The sequence below is a fragment of the Rhinolophus hipposideros genome (genome assembly GCF_964194185.1).
Source record: "Rhinolophus hipposideros genome assembly, chromosome: 2".
NCBI lineage: Eukaryota > Metazoa > Chordata > Mammalia > Chiroptera > Rhinolophidae > Rhinolophus > Rhinolophus hipposideros.
In genome coordinates this window covers 38,944,405-38,966,818 of record NC_138048.1, presented here as the reverse complement: position 1 = coordinate 38,966,818, position 22,414 = coordinate 38,944,405, and positions in this window count along the sequence as shown.

Here is a 22,414-nt window from a genome sequence, read left to right as displayed (position 1 = left end):
ACAATGTGCAGAAATGCAGAGATGTCAAAACCCAGGACACATGCAGTCCAACACTTGACAAGCAGAGTGTTATTAGCATTGGTAATAAGACTACCTGAGTCTGGCTACAGAGGTCCTTCAGCTTGGGATTATTTACATTCACTGTACACTACATTCAGACCTGGCTCTTAAATAAGTCAGCTTCAGAGAAGACAATGGAAACCCTGACAGCAAACTGAAAAATTTGGATAGAAATCCATTTATCCTAATTAAGAGAACTTCTCAGACTTGCCTCCTGGCAATTAATATGTGTGTGTGGTCCTATTATTTAAAATCACACCAGCAATCTTAAGTACTATGGGCTCAGGGAGCCCTGTCTCCTCCAGAAACCCACAGTCCAGCTCTCCTTTCTGTAAATAGATTCTCTTTGACTTGAAACAGTAAAGACTTTGAACATTTGCACTTCACTCATTACTTGTACTGCTACAGGCTGAGCATAACCCTGTCAAAGAAACAAATCCACCTGAAAACCACCTAATGGCATTGGTTATATAACTATTAGACTTTCTTAAAATATATTTCCTGGGACCAAAAGAAAGAAATGGGATATTTGCACCATGAGATTAACTTGGCCTGGTCTCATTTTTCATTTCTCTTAGCAAAACTGCTTTCTCCTTAAACCAAAATGATAAGAACTCAGCTCTTATTCACAGTAAGAGGTCAGTGGAAAGAATGTCAAACTTTGTATTAGAAATCATAGTGGGAATTTACAACAGTTTCTAATGTAATTTTTTTCCTTGATGATTATTATTTTGACAGATGGTGATTGGGGTATTTACAAATGGTTTGCAAGTAAATTTTTTGTGTGGAGGCTAAAAAAAAAAAATCTCAAATTGAATTTCAAATTCTCAGTTGGTGTCTTTCCTTTGATCTGTCACCTTCTGTTACCTTCTATCACATTATTGCACAACTCTTCAAATTTAAAGAAGCCAGCCTTTTTTTTTTTTTTCCAGGTCAGATACTAATTTAGAAATTTGGTGGAGAGTAATGATGAATAATGGATGAACTTGCTTTCTGAATTAGAACTGCAGATTCTGAGGAACTTGGGAAACCTTCAAAGCCTGCTGGAATGTGTGAACTTGAGTGCCAGGGAGAGATCCACCTGAAAGAACCATTAGCTTCTCCATCTGCCTGATCTCCACTCACAGCCAGTTACAGTTTGTTTCCCTCGGTTCTGAGAATAAATCAAATTGTCACATGTGAAAATGATGAAATACTTGGTTCTAAATTCTATTTGTATTTGGAAAGCCTTTCATTACCTGCTAATGCACAGAGCCCTAGGATAGGTTTGGAAAGCACCATATTGCTTTCAGGAGTCTTTCATTTGTCTATAATAACAATCTTAATCCATACTTGCTTTCTATGCTTGATGTTTATGTAGGTTTCACACATTTTTTCAGAGAAGTTTGTCTACTTCTCTGATGAACAAATGACCCGGAATTTAGATTGTTTTTCTTCAGAAGACCCAAAGTTGTGCCAAGGGAGTTGAATAAATACCAAATATTCATCTGGAATACAGGATTATTGAAGTTTGAATTTTTAAAAAATTCTGCCTGGAAGAGTGTCAGGTGACTTATAGATTCCCACACAATCATAATGTTTTTCTGGTTCTGTAAATTTTCTCTAACTATATTTCTTCTGGAAAAGGCATTCAGTGATAGCCTCCTGGACATAATGGAATAACTGTACCATAGACATGGTACAGTTAGAATGTGTGTAACTGGTTATATAACCCACAAAGGGTAATGATCAGTGGCTCCAAGTTATACTGCTATGGGACTTATAGTGATTTCTTTTTAAACTTGTGTTGTCAGAGTTTTTAGTCTATGAAAATATAAATTATATTTTATTTGATTTATAGATGACCCAAAGGTGGAAATGATAATAAATATACTGGATGGCAGAATCAGGACTGAAATGATCTTTAAAGGCTGAGTTAAAGGTTTAAATCGATTAAAATGAACAAATCCTAGGGCCTGTCCCTGGGCCCCAAAATTGCTTCCCAAATATATAATGTAGAGGATGTTTCTTTGGCAGAGCTATGTGTAAAAAAAGGGGGTCTTAACATCACAGCACTGCAATGTAAGGCAACAATGTGATGTAGCTACCACAGTAAAATTGGGATCTTGGATACACTAGCAGATGTACCACACAAAGATGAAGAAAGTGATGGTGTTGATCTTGGTACGAATCCTGGGTTGCCTCCTGGGTGTAATATGGTACTTCCTGGGTGTAATATGGTACTTCCTGGGTGTAATATGGTACTTCCTGGGTGTAATATGGTACTTCCTGGGTGTAATATGGTACTGGCCCCCATACACAAAGGGCAAGGAGAGACCAAATAAAGAGGCAGGCAACCCCAGATTGGTAGGTGGCAGGTTTAATAATCAAGGGAACTTAAATATGAAGCTTTATTTGAGCATCCACAAAACAAGTAGATTTCCACACCCTCCCGTTAGAATCTTAAGTTTATATAGAGGCTTTGCCTGGGTTCAGTTCTCTATTCCATCCAGATGATCTCGACAACACCTTGTTCTCTCAAGGATGTGAGAACAGTGGGCACAAGGTACATGCCAAGGATGAAAAGGAGGGGAGGATGTTTCCATTGCACAGGTACAGCTCACGGGTTCACCAGGGGTCACGTTCTCATGATGACCTCCCCCAATAGTACTCTTAGGTTATTATTGGGTCTTAACAATTTGTAAGACAAAAACAAAGTAGGGTGTGATAAGCAGCAAGTGACATGGTATCACAGATGGAAGAGTTAAAGTTACTAGAGAAATTAAACCAGGAGATAAGAAACTTCAAATTGATTTGATACCATTTGTAGGAAGTGCCAAACAGAGGAAGGATCAGACTTCAGTGAGTTGAACTAGGAGCAATGGGCAAAAATTACAGGGAGATGAACTCGTTCAACTTAGAACAAGACAAGACTCTGTAATAGGAGTGGCTAAAAATGCATAGATGGCCTTACTGAAAATATCCAAGCTAAAGCTAAATAATCACTTTGAAGAAATCTTGTAGGGAGAATCCAGATGGCAGTGGATTTGATAACTGGTTGTGGATCTTTTTCCCCTTAAATTCCTCATCATTAATTTTATAATGTAACATACCCAACTGAACAAACCCAATGAATTTGAACTTCCATGAGATATTATATGTCCATATACATAAGAAAAAATTATGACGTAGAGATGATAGGACAGTAATCCCTGGAAGTCCCTTTCCTGGAAAAATTTTTAGAGTAGGAGAAACAGGGGTGGACAATTAGCTCACTTGATTAGAGTATGGTGCTAATAGCACCAAGGTTTCCGGTTCGATCCCCACATAGGCCACTGTGAGCTGTGCCTCCTTAAAAAAAAAAAAAAAAAAAGGAAGTAATCTGTATTCTATCTTTACAATTGTTGCTGGTCAGACTTTTTATACAAACATTTAAAATCAATCAAATATGTATAATTTCATTTTATGACATGGAATGGGCTTCTCATAACCTTCTGCCTCACCCTAGGCAGACAGAAAAACAAGGTCTATAATTGTTTGCTTCTTTCCTACAGGTTGCAGCTCATTTTCTCTTATCATGAATGGTTTCAAGGATGTGAGTTAAAATATACCATTTAATATTGAATAATATTGTAAGTTCTATCAATTACAAAAAGACCTTCATCACACTAATATTAAGATTCTTTGACATTACATGCTGAGAATAAAATAGTGATGAAATTATTTCTAGAGCATCGACAACCAATTTGAATTCAAGTTATATGTTTTGGGCTCCCTCACCGTGATGTGTACATGTTAGGACAAGGGACAGCAGGATACAGACTCAAAGTCATGAAGGGTCATAGAAATGTTTGGTGGCCGTTAGCTCAAATTTACTGATCAACAAAATTACCTAGGATTAAAAATTATCTGGGAGAGTTTGAGTTGCTTTGGAATGAGGGTGAGTAAGCTGTGTTTTTAACAAGTATCACTGGGGGTTCTTATGATCAGACAAGGAGAATGCTATTTTAGACAATTTCAGGTCACAGTTCAAGCAAGGCAGAAAACTCTAGATGAGCAGGAAGCTATAACAGACAGACCTAGTATAAAAGTTTAAAAAGGCATTGCTGTTTCCAACAAAGATGTCACAGAATTGATCTGCTCATTTATGCAAGTGCTGCTACCTAAAAAATTTATGTTCAAGTCTTTAAATCATGAATTATTGAATTGGCTCATGTATTCTTCCTCTGCCAGAATATTTCTTTCCACATATATTTTGGATAGAGTCTCAGGTAAGCTATTTGCCTTGCATTAATCCATCTTGTTACTTTCTTTTTAGAAAAGATTTTTATTAAAATATAGCTAACATACAATGTAATACTAGTTTCAGGTGTTCACAAGAGTTATTCAACACTTGTATACCAAAAGAAATGATCGTCATAGGTCGAGCAACCAACTGACACCGTACCACACTATCACAATATTATTATTATTGTTTTATGCATAGTTTTTTTTAAAATTTTTTTTATTAGTTTCAGGTACACAAGACAAAATAATACTTAGATGTTTATCATTTATATCCCTCACACTGTGTGAACCCCCCTCCCCCTATCCACTATCCCTCTGACATCGCATGGAGCCAGTACATTTCCACTGTTTCTATTCCTAATGCTGTACTCCTCTTCTTGTAAGTATATACATACATATGTATACATATATTTATATATATAATTTTATATATATATATAATTATAGTTGGCATTCATTATTGTTCAGCTTCAGGTGTACAGTGCAGTGATCAGGCATCTACATCATCCCTGAGGTGGTCTCCCAAATGGGACAAGTGTCCTTCAGATACCCTACAAAATCTTTACAACATTATTGATTACATTCCCCAAATTAATTTTCAAAACCCCGTGGCCATCTTGTGGTTATCGACTGTTTCCTAATCCCCTCACCTTCCCCCTTATCCCCACCCCCCCGCCCATCTAGCAACCCTCAGTTTTTCCTCTTTGTCTCCAAAACTGTTTCTGATTAGTTCATTCACTTATTCTTTTCTTTAGATTCTACATATAAGTGACATCATATGGTATTTGTCTTTCTCTGTCTGACTTATTTCACTTAACATAATGTTCTCTAGGTCCATCCGTGTTGTTGCAAATGGCAAGATTTCTTTCTTCTTTATGGCTGCGTAATATTCCATTGTATAAATGTACCACAGTTTCTTAATCCAGTCATCTACCGATGGGCATTTAGGTTGTTTCCATGTCTTGGCTATTGTGTATAGTGCTGCAATAAACATAGGACTGCACAGAGATTTTTGAACTAGTATTTTGGATTTCTCCAGATAGATACCTAGGAGAGGAATTGCTGGATCATAAAGTAATTCCATTTTCAGATTTTTGAGATACCTCCATACTGTTTTCCATAGTGGCTGCACCAATCTGCAATCCCACCAACAGTGCACAAGCGTTCCTTTTTCTCCATATCCACGCCAGCACTTGTTGTTTGTTGATTTATTGATGATAGCCATTTTGACTGGGGTAAGGTGGTATCTCATTGTGGTTTTTATTTGCATTTCTCTGATGGTTAGTGAGGTTGAGCATTTCTTCATATGTCTGTTTGCCATCTGTATGTCCTTTTTAGAAAAATGTCTCTTCATGTCCTCTGTCCATTTTTTAATTGGGTTGTTTGTTTCTTTGGAGTTGAGTGATTTTTTAAAATAAATTTGTGATATTAACCCCTTATCAGATATATCATTGGCAAATATCCTTTCCCATTCAGTAGATCCCTTTTTCTTTTATTTATGGTTTCCTTTGCTGTGAAAAAACTTTTTAGTTTGATATAATCCCACATGTTTATTTTTTCTCTTACTTCCCTCGCGCGAGGGGATATATCAGTAAAAATCTTACTCCGGGTAATGTCTGTGAAGTTTCTTCCCATATTTTCTTCTAGGAATTTTATGGTTTCAGATCTTACATTTAAGTCTTTAAGCCATTTTGAATTTATTTTTGTATATGGTGTAAGGAGGTGGTCCAGCTTCATTTTTTTGCATGTGTCTGTCCAGGTTTCCCAGCACCATTTCTTGAATAGACTGTCTTTACCCCATCGTATATTCTTGCTTCCGTTGTCGTAGATTAAATGGCCATATAGGCATGGATTTATTTCTGGATTGTCTATTCTGTTCCATTGATCTATGTGTCTGTTTTTATGCCAGTATCATGCTGTTTTGATTACTGTAGCCTTGTAGTATAATTTGATGTCAGGTATTGTTATACCTTCCACTTTGTTCTTATTTCTCAAGATTGCTGAGGCTATCTGGGGTCTTTTATGGTCCCATATAAATTTTAGGACTATATGTTCTATTTCTGTGAAAAACGTTGGTAGTTTGATAGGAATTGCATTGCATATGTATATTGCCGTAGGCAGTATGGACATTTTAACTATATTAATTCTTCCTATCCATCAACATGATATGTGTTTTCATCTATTTGTATCTTCTTTCATTTCTTTCTTCAGTGCCTTATAATTTTCTGAATACAGATCTTTTACTTCTTTGGTTAAATTTACTCCCAGATATTTTATAGTCTTTGGAGCACTTGTAAATGGGACTGTTTTTTTTTAATTTCTCCTTCTGATGTTTTATTATTGGTATATATAAATGCAACTGATTTCTGAATATTAATTTTGTATCCTGCTACTTTATTAAATTCATTGATCAGCTCTAATAGTTTCTTGGTGGAGTCTTTAGGGTTCTCTATATATAGTATCATGTCATCTGCATATAATGACAATTTTACTTCCTCCTTACCGATTTGGATGCCTTTTATTTCTTTTTCTTGTCTGATTGCTGTGGCTAGAACTTCCAGCACTCTGTTGAATAGAAGTGGAGAAAGTGGGCAACCTTGCCTTGTTCCTGAGCTTAAGGGGAATGGTTTTAGCTTTTCCCCATTGAGTATGATGTTAGCTGTGGCTTTATCATATATGGCCTTTATTATGTTGAGATATGATCCCTCTATTCCCACTTTCTTAAGGGTTTTTATCATAAATGGCTGCCGAATTTTCTCAAATGCTTTTTCTGCATCTATTGATATGATCATATGATTTTTATTTTTCATTTTGTTAATGTGGTGTATCACATTAATTGATTTGCGGATGTTGAACCACCCTTGCCTACCAGGGATGAATCCCACTTGTATGATCTTTTTAATGTATTGCTGAATTCTGTTTGCTAATATTTTGTTGAGGGTTTTTGCATCTATATTCATTAGAGATATCGGCCTGTAGTTTTCTCATTTTGTGGTGTCTTTGTCTGATTTTGCGATCAGGGTAATAGTGGTTTCGTAAAAAGCGTTTGGGAGCCTTCCCTCCTTCTGGATTTTTTGGAAGAGCTTGAGGAGAGTAGGTGATAATTCTTTTTTGAATGTTTTGTAAAATTCACCTGTAAAGCCGTCTGGTCCAGGGCTTTTGTTTGTTGGGAGATTGTTGATTACTGATTCAATTTCCCTGGTGGTTATCAGTCTGTTCAAGTTTTCTGTTTCTTCTTGAGTTAGCCTTGGAAGGTTGTACGCCTCTAGAAAATTGTCCATTTCTTCCAGATTGTCAAATTTGTTGGCATGTAGTTGCTCATAGTAGTTTCTTAAAATTTTTTGTATTTCTGCGGTGTCTATTGTCACTTCTCCTCTTTCATTTCTGATTTTATTAATTTGGGTCCTCTCTTTTTTTTAATGAGTCTGGCTAAAGGTTTGTCGATTTTCTTTATCTTCTTTAAGAACCAACTCTTGGATTCATTGATCTTTTGTATTGTTTTTCTGGTTTTTATTTCATTTATTTCCACTCTGATCTTTATTATCTCCTTCCTTGTGCTCTCTTTGGGCTTATTTTGCTGTTCTTTTTCCAGATCCCTTAGGTGTGAAGATAAACTGTTGATTAGTGATTTTTCTTGTTTCTTTAGGTAGGCCTGCAATGCTATGGATTTCCCTCTTAGGACTGCTTTCTCAACATCCCACAGATTTTTGGTCGTCGTGTTTTCATTTTCGTTTATCTCGAGATATCTTTTGATTTCTTCCTTGAGCTCCTGGTTGACTCATTCATTATTTAGTAACATGTTATTCAGCCTCTATGAATTGGTGTGTCTTCTAGTTTCTTTCCTGTTGTTTATTTTTAATTTCATAGCCCTGTGGTCAGAGAAGACAATTGGTATTATTTCAATTTTCTTAAATTTATCAAGACTTGTTTTGTGGCCTAACATATGGTCTATCTTGGAAAATATTTCATGTGCGCTTGAGAAGAATGTGTATTCTGCAGCTTTGGGGTGACATGCTCTGAAAATATTGATTAAATCCAAGTGGTCCAATGTGTCATTTAAGGCTGTTGTTTCATATTTATTTTCTGTCTGGAAGACCTGTCCCTTGTTGTCAGAGGTGTGTTAAAGTCCCCTACTATGATAGTGTTAATGTTGATCTCTGTCTTTATGTCAGTCAATATCTGTTTTATATATTTAGGTGCTCCTATGTTGGGTGCATAGATGTTTACTAGGGTTATGTCCTCTTGTTGGATCAATCCCTTTATTATTATATAGTGCCCATCTTTGTCTTTTAATATGTTCTTCATTTTAAAGTGTATTTTGTCAGATATAGGTATTGCAACTCCAGCTTTTTTCTCATTTCCATTTGCATGAAATATGTTACTCCAACCCTTCACTTTCAGCCTGTGTGTTTCTTTTCATCTGAGGTGAGTCTCTTGTATACAGCATATACAAGGGTCTTGCTTTCTTAACCACTCATCCACCCTATGTCTCTTGATTGGATCATTTAATCCATTTACATTTCAAGTGATTATTGATAGGTACATAGTTATTGCCATTTTTAAATAGTTAAATTGTTTTCATCTTTCTTCTATTTACAGAAGTCATTTTAATATTTTTTGCAATGCTGGCTTGGTGGTAATAAATTCCTTTAGCTTATTCTTTTCTGGGAAGCTCTTTATCTCTCCATCAACTTTAAATGATAGCCTTGCTGGATAAAGCAATCTAGGTTGTAGGCCTTTGTTTTCCATCACTTTGAGTGTGTCCTGCCGCTCCCTCCTGGCTTTCAATGTTTCTGTAGAAAAGTCATTTGATATTCTTATGGGAGCTCCCTTGTATGTAACCCTCTGTCTTTCTCTTGCTGCTTTTAGGATTCTCTCTTTCTCTTTAACCTTTGCCATTTTAACTATAATGTGTCTTGGTGTGGGACTGTTTGTGTTTATCCTGGTTGGAACTCTCTGCACTTCCTGGGCTTGTATGTTGCTTTCCTTCATCAGGTTAGGGAAGGTTTCGGACATTATTACTTCAAATATGTTCTCAATCCCTTGTTTCCTCTCTTCACCTTCTGGTATTCCTATGATGCGCATGTTGCTGCACTTGATGTTATCGCAGAGGTCTCTTAACCCATCTTCAGTGATTTTTATTCTTTTTTCTTTCTGTTGTTCTGTTTGGGTGATCTCTGCTAACTTGTCTTCTAAGTCGCTGATTCGATCCTCTGCTTCATCTAACCTGCTGGTAATTCCTTCAAGTGAGTTCTTTATTTCAGTAGTTGTGTTCTTTAGTTCGAACTGGTTGTTCATTATGATTTCTACATCCTTTATGTTGTCTCTAAGCTTCTTAAACATTCTTATCATCAGTGTTCTGAACTCTGTCTCTGATAGGTTGGTTACCTCTGTTTCATTTGGTTCCATTTCTGGAGGTTTCTTCTGTTCTTTTATTTGGGACGTGTTTCTTTGTTTCCCCATTCTGACTGACTCTCTGTGTTTGCTTCGATGTAGTAGGTAGATCCCCTAGAGTTCTTAGTTCTTGCTGGGTTATCTTATGTAGTATGTGTCCTTTATATTTGACTTACACTACTTTGATCTTTTCTTCTGCGTATACTCCAAAGGTGACTCTTGTGTTGTGTATACTGTCCTGTTAAAGAAGATCTTTAATTGCTTTTCACTTGTGAGTAGGTGGGGTTAACTCCTAGGCTGACTAGTTGTGAGACTTGGCTCTGACCACCGCAGGGTGTTCTGCTGCGTGAGGGTTGACCACTTAAATGAGATTTGGCCTCTATGGGCTCTTGTGCCTGTAGAGAATTCCCTTTGGGTGTGTCACTTGTAGATCAAACCCGGTAGTACTCTGGTTTGGTCTGGAGTTGGCCTCTGGGTGTGTTGAATCTTGTGTCTCTTAAGCTGGGCCCTGGTGTAGGGCAATTTCAGAACAAAGCAAATCACCAAGCACAACAACAACAACAACAAAGAAAAAATCAAATACGTTCAAATGTAAAAACAACCGATAACCCCCACTCAACACAGGCAAAGATTTCAAAGATATAAAGACAAAACAAAATGAAACAAAACAAAACAAAACAAAAAGCATCCCCAGTCTTGGCTTAAGCCCACCAAGTAATCTCCAGGTTGTCCTCTGCTGTACCCGAGAGTCCCCTGTGTATTGTGCAGGCAGAGCCAGTCACATCGTGCCCAGAGTGACGTTGGGACTGCAGATTTAGATGCGTGGGGCTGAGGGGTCTGGATGGTAGTTTCTACAAAGTCAGTGCAGTTTCTGCCCTTGCTTGCACATATGCATACTGAGAGTAGCACCACCAGCCCTGTGTCCAGTTCTCCTGAGTCTTAGGGCACTTCTTCCCTGTGTGTGTGTGTGTGTGTGTGTGTGTGTGTGTGTGTGTGGTGGGCAGGTGATTTCTGAGCTGCTGAAAGCCGAGAGCTGCGTCTGCCACCTACTGCTGACCCCTGGGAGTGCCTCTGCAGTTGTAATTGCCCTGGCTTAGGCAGGCCAGAGAGGGTGGGGACTGGGGATGGAGGGGTCTTCTCTCTCCCAGCCCAGTCAAGTCACACTCTTCCCGCAGGCCAGAAAAGGTGGTGGCTGGGGGTGGAGGAGTCTCTTCTCTCCTAGCCCAGCAAAAATCACACTCTTCCCAGCCTCTTTCCTGGGTCAGAGCTGCACGTCAGTCTTCCCAGAGCCTGAGCACTAAGGCTCCTCTGTAATCTGACACTACTCCTCAGTTCAGGGGCCAGTTTAAGTCTCTGGAAGGGCGGGCGTAAGATTGGAAGAGTGGGGTTGGGGGGGAGGGATCCAGGTATGGAGTCTGTGTCCTTTGTCTGTCCTAGGGCCCAATGGGAGGTCTCACTGAGTTTATTGCCTTAAATGCTGGATATGCTGCCCCCTCGGCGGGAGAGATCAGCTGTGGGACACAGGGAAAGGGCCCACCTCCTGGCTTTTGTGTTCTCTGTTCCGTCCTGGGATCCCCTGAGTCCTGGGATCTCTGCAGCTACAGATGGGAGAGTGTTTCCACAGCCTCAGATGCGGGCCACTTCTCCACAGCTGAAGGTGCGGGCCGCGTCCCCACAGCTGCAGATGCAGACTGCATTTCCATAGCCACAGGTGTGGACCACGTCCCTAGAGCCACAGATATGGGCCAAGTCTCCCACTCCATTCCCTTCCCTCTTCCCCTGCTCGTCCAATTTGCCCACCTTCAAGTAATCCTTGCACGAGTCTCTTAGCTGTTCTGCATGATGAGAAGAGAGTCCTTTGATGGGTTATAGATGTCCAGTTTGTGAAAAGATCTGGAGGAGAATACGAAAAGTGTGCCCCACTGCCTCCATTCCTATCAGAATTTTTTTATCACAATATTATTGACTATAATCCCTGTGCTGTACATTACATCCCCATGACTATTTTGTAACTAACAATTTGTATTACTTAATACCTTCACCTTTTTCACCCTGCCCCTCAACCCCACTCCCATCTATCACCCTGATAAATCTAGTACCCATCTGACACTATACATAGTTATTACAATATTATTTACTAAATTCCTTATGCTATACCCTACGTCCCCATGATTACTTTGTAACAACCAATTTGTACTTCTTAATCCCTTCCCCTTCTTTACCCACCCCCAATATGCCTTCCATGTGGCAACCATCAAAATGTTCTCTGTATCTATGGGTTAGTTTCTGTGTTGTTTGTTTGTTTATTTTGTTTTTTAGATTCCACATATAAGCAAATTCACATTGCATCTGTCTTACTCTGTCTGACATAATTCACTCAGTACAATGTCCTCCAGTTCCATCCATGCTGTCACAGATGGCAAGAACCCATTCCCTTCACTGGCCGAGTAATATTCCATTGTATATATGAACCACTTCCTCTTTATACATTCATCCATTAGCAGACACCCAGGCTGCCTCCACTTCTTGGTCATTGTAAACAATACTACAATGAACATATGGATGCACAGGTCCCCTCGAAGTAGCATTTTGGGTTTTTTTGAATAAATACCCAGAAGTGGAGTTACTGGGTCTTTCTTTGATTCTTATGATAGCTACCCCAGTTTTTAATTTTTTTTAAAAATTTTCATTTTCATGAACTATCTTTTTCTGATCCTTTTGCTTTTTGTCTGTGTATGTCTTTCGATCTGAAGTGAGTGCCTTGTAGGCAGTATATGTAAGGGTCTTGTTTTTTTATCCATTCACCCTTCCTATCTTCTGATTGGCACATTTAACCATTTACATTTAAAGTAATTGTTGATAGATATGTAGTTATTACCATTTTATTATTCATATTTTTATTTTTATTTATTTATTTTTTTATCTTAAAGAAGTCCCTCTATGATTCTTGCAATTCTGATTTGGTGTTGGTAAAATCCTTTAGCTTTGTTTTGTCTGGGAAGCTCTTCATCTGTCTTTGGAGTCTAAATGATAGCTTTTCTGGGTAGAGTAACTTTAGTTGAATGTCCTTGCTTTTCATCATGTTGAATAATTCATGTCAATCTCTTATGGCCCGCAAAGATTCTGCTGAGAAATTAGCTGACAATCTTATGAGAGCTCCCTTGTAGGTAACTAACTGCTTTTCTGTGGCTACTTTTAAAATTCTCTCTTTGTCTTTAACCTTTAGCATTTTAATTATGATGTGTCTTTGTATGGGCCTCTTTAGGTTTATCTTGTTTGGGACTTCCTGTGCTTCCTGGGTTTGTATATTTATTTCCTTCACCAGGTTAGGGAAGTTTTCAGTCATTATTTCTTCAAGTAGGATTCCAATTCCTTGCTCTTCCTCTTTTTCTTCTATGATGCTTGGTGTAGTCCCAGAGGATCCTTAAACTATCTTCCAATTTTTGGATTCTTTTTTCTTTTCGCTGTTCTGATCAGGTGTTTTCTGCTACCTTATCTTTTACATCACTGATTCAGTCCTCCACTTCATCTTATCCAGTGTTGATTATTTCTAATGTATTCTTTATTTCAGTTATTGTATTCTTTATTTCTGACTGGTTCTTTTTTGTTTTCTATCTCCATTTTTATGTTTTCTATCTCTTCATTGAAGTTCTCCCTGAGTTCATTGAGCATCCTTATAACCAGTGTTTTGGACTCTGTGTCTGGTAGATTGCCTGTCTCCATTATGTTTACTTTTTGTTGTTGTTGTTGTTTTTTTGAGCTTTGTTTTGTTCTTTTATTTGAGACATGTTTCTTTGTTTCCCCATTTTGGCTGCCTCCCTGTGTTTATTTCTACATATTGGATAGGGCTGCTATGCCTCTCAGTTTTAATAGAGTGCCCGTATGTGGTAGGAGTGCTGGGGGACTCAGGGGCACAGTCTTCCTGGTCACCTGAGTAGGGTACTCCAGGTGTGTCCCTTATGTGGGTTGTGTATGCCCTCCTGTTGTTGTTGAGCCTTGGTTGCTGTTTTCACAACAATGGGAGAGAGTGACCCTTGGGCTAATTCGTTGTGAGGACTGGCCATCGCTATAGTGGAGGAGCTGTGGTGCAGGGGCTACAGAACAGGATTTTCTTTAGCATGGCTCTGATGCCTGTCTAGTGTGCCCTTTGGGTGTGTTATCCCTGGAGACAACTGGGTGATGCTCAGGCTGGGTGTGAAGCTGACCACCAGGCATGCCAGCTTCAAGGCCTCCTCGGAGGGACCCCATTGCAGTCCAAGTTCAGCTGCTGCCTTTCCCTGCCTGAGACAATCGGGCTTAAGCCACAAAGCAATCTGCAGATGGCCACCAACCATACTGGACTTGGAGGTGCCTTGAGAGGCCAAGCCACGAACAAAGGCCGGCTGCCACTAGTGCTGGGCTTGGGGCTGCTCAGCCAGAGGTATGGGATACTCCGCACCAGATGCTGTTTGGTTTTGTGAACCTTTGAGAGATTTTAGGAAAGTCTGCAGCATGAGTTAAGTCAGGCCATTTATACAGAAAAGCCACTGCAAATGGCTTGGTTAGGCCATTTGCAGAGCAGGGTCTCAGAGAATCAGAGTGAAAAAACTGTGTTAGCCAGGTTGATGGAGACACAGATATGGCAGCCAGCTATATCTGCATGCCGGGAGGAGGGAGGACTCAACAAAGAAACAATGGCTCCCGCCAGCTCCTCCGTCTGGCAGAAAGTTGCCCTCCCCACCCTCTCTCTGAAGCCAGACAATTTGCAGTTCTTCCCCATATGTCTCTGGCACCTTTTGAGCTGCTGCCCCAGTGCTGGAGCTCAAACTGACTGAATCCATGTGGGGACAGAGTCCCAGAGAGCAGTTTCCAGGCTCTCGACCTCACGTGGAAAGGTGCTGGCTCGGGTAGTAGATGATCATCAGCTGTGACTAGTTGGCTATCCATTGTAACCAGTTGGCCATTAGCCACAGATATAACTGCCATGACTAAGCTAGCAAGGGCGGATTGCATCTAGCAAGTGGGTTGGTTGGCAGAGAAGTGGATGGCAGGTTATGGATCATGTGGCTCCTGCTTCCTATGTCTCCAACCCAGCTGCCAGCGAGAATATAGTGGTATGACTCCCCTATCCATGGCTCTGTTGGTGTTCCTATTTGGCCTCACTGTATTCTGTGTTCTTGTGCGGGGAGTGGGACCAGAGACCCTGCATGACAGTCCATCAGTAAGTAAGTCCATGACCTGGGACTGTAACTGCCCTCCATCTCACTGAGCCACAATCTCTGCTGGTTTTCACAGCCATAACTTATGGGGACTTCTCTCCCTGGCACTGAAGCCTTGGGCTGTTGATACTGGTATGGTGCTGGGATCCCTCAATCCTCAAGGGGGAGAACTCCACCTCCGAGATATCCCTCCCAATTTTTAAAGGTCACGTGCAGCTGAAGGATTCCGTGTCTCTGCCCCTCCTGCCAGTCTCAAGGGGGCTTCTACTGTATGTCCTTAATTGTAGGGCTATGGTTCAGCTAGACTTCAAGTGATTTTCAATGATGGTTGTTATGTAGCTTAGTTGTAATTTTGATATGGTCGTGAGAGGAGGTAAGCACAGTGTTTACCTACTCCACTATCTTGGCTGTATCCCAATATTGTTACTTTCAACACAAACAAGTTTTTCTTTTTTGAAGAGAAACCAAGCCACTAGCAGATGATTTAATGAGCCAAATGTGTCCTCCTTTTGAAGGAAAACAAGAGACATTGTCAGTTGTTCAGCTGTTGTGTGTGAGAAGAGATTTAGTCAATTCTTTCTCCTCTTCTCTTAGCAACTACTTCTCATGTCCTTGTTCCTCCCTTTCCCCTATTTTTCATAGACTGGCTTTTTGGTGCTATTCCTTTTCAATGTACCTCCATTCTTATGGACACAATTATAACATTTGACAGTGTTTGAGGTGGCTGCCAGGACTTTTTCCTTTTAGAGTAATATTTGAGACAAAAACTTGAAATTTGAAAGGATACACTATATAAACATATGTCAATTAATACAAATTATCTTCCTGTGTTTGTTTTCCTCACAAAATTACCCATAACCTTGATTAAGCAGGTTTTGCTCTAAGGAGCTTTTTTTAATGTGTAGGTGGGATTTCCCAGGCAAGTAGAAATATTATATACTCTGGATGACTGAATATGACACCAACAATTGTTTAATTTGCATGAGTTTTTGCTGTTTAGTAGTGAAGGAAGGATCTCAAAGACAACTGTAATGTCAAGGATTGGCGGTAGACAAGGCATCTAGACATGAATATTAATTTCCTCCCTTTCACCCACTTTTAAGGAGAAAATATTTTAAAAATAGGCTGAGGAAATATGAGATTAAATAGGGTGGTTCATATTGAGAAATAATACCAAGATGAATCATGGGAAATACTTTTGTTAATTTCCCCACTCTTTGAATTGAACTTCACATCACTTAAAACGAGATTTAGAGTTTAGGGGACTCCTCTATGCCTTACCTGACTGAGAAATTGCGTGCAAAAGATGTTTATCATTTTTCTCTTGCTGTTTAGATGGGTATTCCTTATATTTGAGGACACCATCTGGCAATATTCTTTCAGATTATTTGAAGGTCAAAAACCACTTGAACTGAGCTCTATGGTTCACATTATTTTGTGGAATTCTTACTTTTTTACTTCTATTTATCATCGTATGAAGATGTCCTTTAAGTGGTTTTCAAGCTATGTAGTATTCAGTCAAATCAAACAAATTTCCCTGCAAAAATTTGGCAGCATTTTTTTCAAGAAGTCTTGGTTAAAACATACTATAATCCATCAAGTAATTTTATTACAATCCAGTAATATCTTTGAAAAATTCTTTTTTGACTATAGTATTTTTTAAAAATCTCATTGATCAATAAGCCTTTATAATATTTTTTTCTAGAAACTCTAATCTTACCATTAATATTTATATTAGTGTTTGCTATTTAATTTTTCTTCATGCTTAACAAATCAAGTATACATGATGTTGTTAATGTATTTATATTTATGTATTATTTTATTTTATGTGGAGAGAAACAGGGTAAACAGTATATACATACATGCACACATGCAAATTAGATGGCAAATCTTATAGATGAGTGACTTGAGGTTTAGTGAGAGAGGTGAAATGATTTGTCCAATGTCATAGTCGTGCAAGGCGTCCAGAGGGTCTCTGCTTCCACTCCTCACATAAGAATGCAGGATATGGTGAGGCCAAAAAGGGACACCCAGGGAGCCATAAGTAGGGGAGTCATATCACTATATTCTCGCTGGCGGCATCCACCTCTCTGCAATCCACTCTTGCTAGCTCAGCCACCATCTTCTTGCTAGCCACCAGTTTTTCTGCTAGTGTAGCCACAGCAGTTACGTTAGTGGCCAATGGCTCACTGGTCACAGCTGATGGCCAACTAGCCATAGCTGATGGCCATCCAATCACAGTTGATGGCCATTTACTACCTGAGCAAGCACCTTTCCACATGAGGCCGAGAGCCTGGAAACTGCACTCCTAGTTTTGTCCCCACACACCACCCCTACAGGATCTCGCCTCACAATCTACGCAACAAGAGTCTTCCGTGAGGGGCCCTGTGTAAGGAGCTTTGAGGTGAATCCAATATCCTAGACACAGCCAAGCTCTCTGGACACAGCCAGGGTTTCCCAGGGCACCACCAGTTCTGGGCACAGCCAGACTTCTGGGCTTCTCGGGGTACCACCCGTCTCCCCAGGCACAGCCAGGGACTCTCAGGGCACCACCAGTTCTGGGCATAGTCAAACTTCTGGGCTTCTCGGGGTACCACCAGTCTCCCCGGGCACAGCCAGGGCTCTCAGGGCACTGCCACTCTCTCTGGGCACAGCCAGACTCCCCCGGGCACAGCAGGGCACAGCCCACTCTCTCTGGGCCTCTCAGGGTACCATGCTGGAACAACAGCGGCTCACAGTCAAGGTGTTTACATATTCTCAATGGTGGCTGGTCAAGACACAAAAGCAAACATCTGCCAGTTCCGCTACATGGTGGTACGTTCCCAAGCAAACAGTCAAGCAGTCTATTAAATTAGGGATGGAAGCAATTCCCCATAGTCCATAGTCATTCACCAGGGCTGTCCTGGGGGTGAGGGACGACCTTGGCCTCACCCTCAGCTCCCACAGAGGACTCAGCAAGCGTTTCCTCCTGGGACAAGTCCCACATCGGGGCTGCCTCAGCAAGAGCTTCCCAGCCCACAGGGCTGCAATGACCTTCGCTTTCTCCAACCTTTGCTGGTTGGGGAACCGTCCACATCTTCCCACCCCTCCACGGGGGTCCAGTTCTCCAGCAGCTGCTCCTCCTGGTCTTCCTGAGACTGAGTGTTGATACGCGCAAACTGCTCCACTGCCCTTCGGAGAGCTTTGGCAGGCACCGTACCCTGCTCGCTGCGCCATTTGTCATGCAAGGTGTCCAGCAGGGTCTCTGCTCCCGCTCCCCACATAAGAACGCAGGATATGGTGAGGCCAAAAAAGGAACACCCACGGAGCCATAGGTAGGGGAGTCATATCACTATATTCTCACTGGGGGCATCCATCTCTCTGCAACCCCACTCTTGCTAGCTCAGCCACCATCTTCTTGCTAGCCCCCATTTTTTCTGCTAGCATAGCCACAGCAGTTATATTAGTGGCCAATGGCTCACTGGTTATAGCTGACGGCCAACTAGCCACAGTTGATGGCCATCCAATCATAGTTGATGGCCATTTACTACCTGAGCCAGCACCTTTCCACGTGAGGCTGAGAGTCTGGAAACTGCACTCTTGGCTCTGTCCCCACAGTTGTATAGTCAGGATGGGTCAACTAGTTTGCAGATTCAGATTGTCATCTCCAAATCCAGTGTTATCTCTGTTTACATTATTTTGTCTAGTGATAATTGCTACCATTGCTTTTCTTTTTAACATATTGTATTGCTCATTTTCATTTGTTTTGTAATTTCTCTTGGTATTTGTTTCTCTAATACATCTAATTTTCAAACTACTTGTGGCTTATAGAATGAATTAGGCAATTTCTTCAAAACCTGTATTTAGTCAATTATCACTAATTTGGTAATTTGCCCATGAGTTGTTTCAGGTTTGCACCTTAAAGATCAGTTCATTTAACTAATAAATGCTGTTCTAATTAGTGACACCTAGTAAGTCAGATTCAGATGTTTAAAATTAGCCTAGGATACAAAAGAGCAATAAGCCAACACACATTTTCAACCTATGAAGCTCATTGAACATTTACCAAGTTGGATAACATTGGGGAAATTATAAATAATTAAAAAATTTGAAACATGAAATATTGATTCTGCAAACATTACAGAGCATATAGGCTAGCATAATAAAATATGCATATTTTAAAATTAATATGACTCATTTTCAAGTATGTACAATAAACTGAACAATCAGAATTGTTTACTTAGTAACTGCTATGGGAGAAGTAGTGTGGGGTAGTGGAAAGAAGTAGGTTTTTCCTTCAAACTTTCCTGGATTTAAATCTGAGTAAGCTCTGGAACTTTCCAATGGAGTATACTTTTTCCAGTTTTGTTCAGGTTTCTGAATATAAACTCTTTATAAAATCATAATAATAATACTCACTCTGCAGAGGATTCAATGAGATTGGATAAGTAAACTGCCCATCACAAAGTCGTTGACCAATCCCTTTCCTGCCCCGGTTCCTCATTTGCTTTTCTCAGCACTGTTCTGAGATGCAGCAAAGAGAAAAAACAGGATACAGATTGGAATTATTGCATGTCAGTTGAAATGAAATGTTTTGATGATATACCCCTCAAATTTTCCTTTTTGTTTTTGTTTATTTATTCATTTATTTATCTATCTATCATGTATTTATTAAGTGCTTACGATGTGCCGGGTACTGTTTGATGAATGGAGTCAATAAAGAACAGTGCTTGAATTACTGGCTGAGATCATAGAATTAGGTTGTGTGACTTTTGTTCAGGTATTTTTTTCATTGCACATGTATGTAGTAAAGAAAGCTAGAAGCATACAGAGGAAACAAAAGTGAACTCCATAAAAGAGTATGTAATTAAAACCCAAACTGTTACCCATGAAGGCTTGGGAAACCTCAGCAAACAGATTGACCAATAAAGCTGGAGGTGCTATGGTGGGGATAGGATGGGAGCCAGTGGGCTTTGAAGGATGGGAAACACAAGGCATTCCTTTTTCCTCAGAGGGACAGCGTGCAGGCACAAAATATCAAATGATCTTATCCAATGATGAAGTGTCCCAGCCTAATGAATGGTAGTTCATGTTATAAAATCACTTGAAATAACGTTATTAGATTGAGATGAAGTTCAATTTAGAGAACCTTGAAAATTAAACAAATTGGCATAATAATAACAGGTAATATATATTGCACATTCACTGTGTGCCAGGCTTTTAATACATTAAAAGCACTAAATGCTTTTAATACATTAACCCATGTTATCCTTGTCACAACACTATAACATAGGTATTACTCTCATTTTACAGAGGAGGGAACTGAAGTACAGGAAGGTTGAATCATCTGCCAAAGGCCTTACAGCTAAGATGTTGCCGAGCTGAGGTTTGAATTCTAGCAGTCAGGCTCCAGAATCCATGCTATTACACCAGTTACACTATCTGATAAGGTGTGGTGCTGGTAGGAAATGACAGTTTGCGATAGGGGATTGACACAATCAAAGCTATCCATAAAGAAGTGTGTATTGGGGAAGAGTAATAGTTAGGAACCCCAGGTGGCATTCCACTGTGAGTTAAATGGGTCTACAGCCAAGGGTTGGGCAGGGAAGGAGGAGTGGGTATGGAAATGGAGAATTTGGAAACTTACTGCAAGCAGACTGTGAGGAAGAAAGTAAATCTAAATTGTTCCAAGATATAAATACTGACTGCTTGGGAGAAGGATGGGGCCATTTATAAAGACAGGAAAGTTAGAGCAGGTGGCAGTTCTTAGGGAAAACACAATGAATTTAGCTTTATGCACACAGAATTCGATTTAGCTCTTGAAATTGTGAGGCTAGCACTTGGAAAGAATTGAGAGATGTGTACATAAGTTTGGGAGTCATTAGCAAAGAGGTGATAGTGAAAGGCATAAAAATAGAAGCACTCTCTAAGGGAGAGATTGTGAGGAGAAAAGAGCAGATGGCACAAGGGGTAGGTTAATTAGTAACACTGACTAATGGCTAGCCAAGGGTTGCCAAGCAAAGTACCTGCCAGATTTGTTTAAACAATAGTTTTTAAATTGTGTTTACACTAGTAATTTGCTTAGCAAACTCTGTGGTCCACATAGTTTGTCCGAAATGGGGCAACTTTGAAACAGTTTCAACAGTCAAAAGTTAAGAGTTTGAGAGAGCCAAACAAATGAACTTTGTACGAAACATACCCCATTCATCCACTTCCTGGCCATCACCTTTCTCCTTTAATTGAATATATACCCCTCATCTTCTCAAAGGGACTGCATAATTCCCATTTTGGACCTTATCTCTCCTGAAAGCTTCCCTTTTTTATCTACAAGACAAAATGAATTCAATGACTCAGCATTTTACCCATCTTGGATTTAATAGTCCTCGTTTATTAAGGAGCTTACATGTACTCTTTTTCCCCTTAAAATATTTGTAATAATCTCTTACTCATTCTGAATTCTTAGCTTTTCCTGGAAATATCAGCTCATTGCATGTATCACTTTTTGGTTACCACAATTTTATCCTTCCTTCTCCAATCTTAATACCATTAAAAAAAAATAGTTTACTGACACTTTTTGTATTTCCTTTAGAAATAGAAAGTGTTTATACTCAGAACAAATATTCCTTCTACATTCTATAAGTTATTTTATTCCAGTGTGTAATTCTTTAAAATGTGCCCTGTTCCAACTGACTTTCCTGAGTTAATTGTATTCTATTAATCATAACTTAATTTACTAAATGCAACGCAAAACTGTTGCCCTCTGATAACATATCCTGATTTGTTCCTTTTAAAAAAAAAAAAAATCATTAAGTTGGATAACTTTTTTTTTCCCTAATAGGAAATTACTGTCCTCAGTACTCAAACATTATTTTTACTGAGATTGTCACTAAATGCATTTATTGAAGAAATGTTTATTGAGTGCATACATTCAGTCATAGGGTGAATAACCTGTCAAGTCTGCCTGGGATGAGGGCAATTTCTAAGTCATAAGACTTCTGGTGCTAAAACAGGAATTCCAAGGTAAGCTGGCACTAGTGTGTGACACTCAGAAATGTAGCAGTAAATACTGACATTCTTGACAAAGGAAACAGCATGTATCAATGTCCTGAGGCAGGAACAAGCTCATTGCAGCCAAGAATAGAAGTGTTAAAGGAGGTTCTCTCAGAGAGACAGGCAGAGGCCGGATCATGTAATACCTTATATCATGGTATAATATTACAATTTTATTTTAAGGACAAAGGGAATTAACTGGAAGATTTTAGTAATGACATGATGTTTTAAATTAAAAAAAATAATAATCTGGTGAGTAAGTGGAAATAGACTACAAAAAAAATAGAGACTGTAGTAGAAGTGCAGGTGATACATGATGATACATGTGACAGCAATCGTTTATGGATAGAATCTAGGGTACACTTGAGTTTTAGAATAGATAAAATGAATGGATGAAGTCATTTAGTGAGATGGAGAATATCAGAATTGATACAACTTTGTTTGGGAGAATTTGTGGATCAAGGCTT